Source organism: Grammomys surdaster, unplaced genomic scaffold (genome assembly GCF_004785775.1).
Source record: "Grammomys surdaster isolate TR1022 unplaced genomic scaffold, NIH_TR_1.0 126163, whole genome shotgun sequence".
In the NCBI taxonomy this organism is placed as follows: domain Eukaryota; kingdom Metazoa; phylum Chordata; class Mammalia; order Rodentia; family Muridae; genus Grammomys; species Grammomys surdaster.
The window spans coordinates 6,355,887-6,357,365 of record NW_021620970.1 but is presented as its reverse complement, the minus strand read 5'-3'; the positions used below and the strand labels follow the sequence as shown (position 1 = coordinate 6,357,365).

At 52.3% G+C, this 1,479-nt stretch overlaps 1 pseudogene across 1 annotated transcript; it reads left to right on the top strand.

Annotated features, from left to right (window-relative positions):
• The first annotated feature begins 222 nt into the window (after nt 1–222).
• LOC114612504 lies at nt 223–1,233 on the top strand (annotated as a pseudogene). Its single transcript, XR_003710031.1, has one exon. The product of XR_003710031.1 is annotated as a 28S ribosomal protein S7, mitochondrial pseudogene (transcript).
• Nucleotides 1,234–1,479: the final 246 nt, after the last annotated feature.

The window sequence follows — 1,479 nt, the reverse complement described above, 5'->3', positions numbered from 1 at the left end:
CAATAAGAAGCCAGAGCGTTTGCTTTGTGAGAACTTGCTGGCAGAGAGCAAAATACACTTGTCGTAGGCACACATGCTGGGAGGATTTCTTGAGGGAAAAAAAAATGGGTCAACAAAATGAAGGAACCTTTGTGCAGTTGAAGTCAGTATCGATCTGAATTCCTCTTGGTTCCTGTTAGATTGCTCTAACATCTCCGGAGTAATATCCCAGTGGCGGAGGTCCTGATAGCGGCCAAGATGGCTGCCCCCGCACTGCAGGCCGCGCGTCGGTGGTCGGGGCTGGCCCTGGGGGTGAGGTGTGCTGTGTGGAACCTTCCAGGGCTCACACAGGTGAGGTGGAGCCGCTATGCCCCCGAGTTCAAGGATCCTGTGATTGACAAGGAATATTACCGCAAGCCGGTGGCGGAACTCACCGAAGAGGAGAAGTATGAGCAGGAGCTCAAGAAAACCCAGCTCTTTAAAGCTGCGGCTGCGACTGCAACTAGCTCCGTGTTCGCAGACCCTGTCATCAGCAAATTCACCAACATGATGATGAAGGGAGGCAACAAAGTTCTGGCCCGGTCCCTCATGGCCCAGACTCTGGAAGCTTTGAAGAGGAAGCAGTTTGAGAAGTACCGTGCTGAGCAGGCCACCATTGAACGGAACCCCTACAGGATCTTCCACGGGGCACTGAAAAACTGTGAGCCTGTGATTGGGTTGGCATCTATCCTCAAAGGGGGCCACTTCTACCAGGTCCCCGTGCCTCTGACTGACCGACGCCGGCGCTTCCTGGCCATGAAATGGATGATCACAGAGTGCCGAGCGAACAAGCCGCGCGGGATGCTGATGCCAGACAAGCTGTCGCACGAGCTGCTGGAGGCGTTTCATAACCGAGGGCCCGTGGTCAAGAGGAAGCACAGCATGCATAAGATGGCGGAAGCCAACCGCGCCCTGGCCCACTACCGCTGGTGGTAGCAGGAGAGCAGGGGTGGGAAGGACACTGCTGCGAGAAACCAGCGCAGGCCGGAGAGGTGGCTCAGTGGGCAGAAGCACTGCTATTTCCAAACCACCTGGTTTGGTTCCCAGCACCCACATGGAGGCTAACTAACCACCTGTAACTCCTCTTCCAAAGGTTTCAACACCTTCTGACTACTGTGGGCGCCAGGCTTGCACATGGTATACAGACATGTGCAAACAAAGCATCCGTACATACAGGACCACTAATAAATGTTAAAAACACTTGAAAAAAAAAAATCCCAGTGGCCCTTACTCCTGGTTGAAAAGTAACAGGATTCCCTCAGATAGATAGATGATCTGTAACTTTCTTTCCAGTGTTAGCATTCTGAGATTCTGAAGTAAAAACACATACAACCTCCCAGAAGGTAAGATGCTAAATGGCTAGCCACTTCTTAAACTGGGTGTCTAGGACAGTGGCTCTCAGCGGCAGTCAGAGACAGTTGACAGTGTCTGAAGACATTTCTGGTTGTTATAACAAGGTGT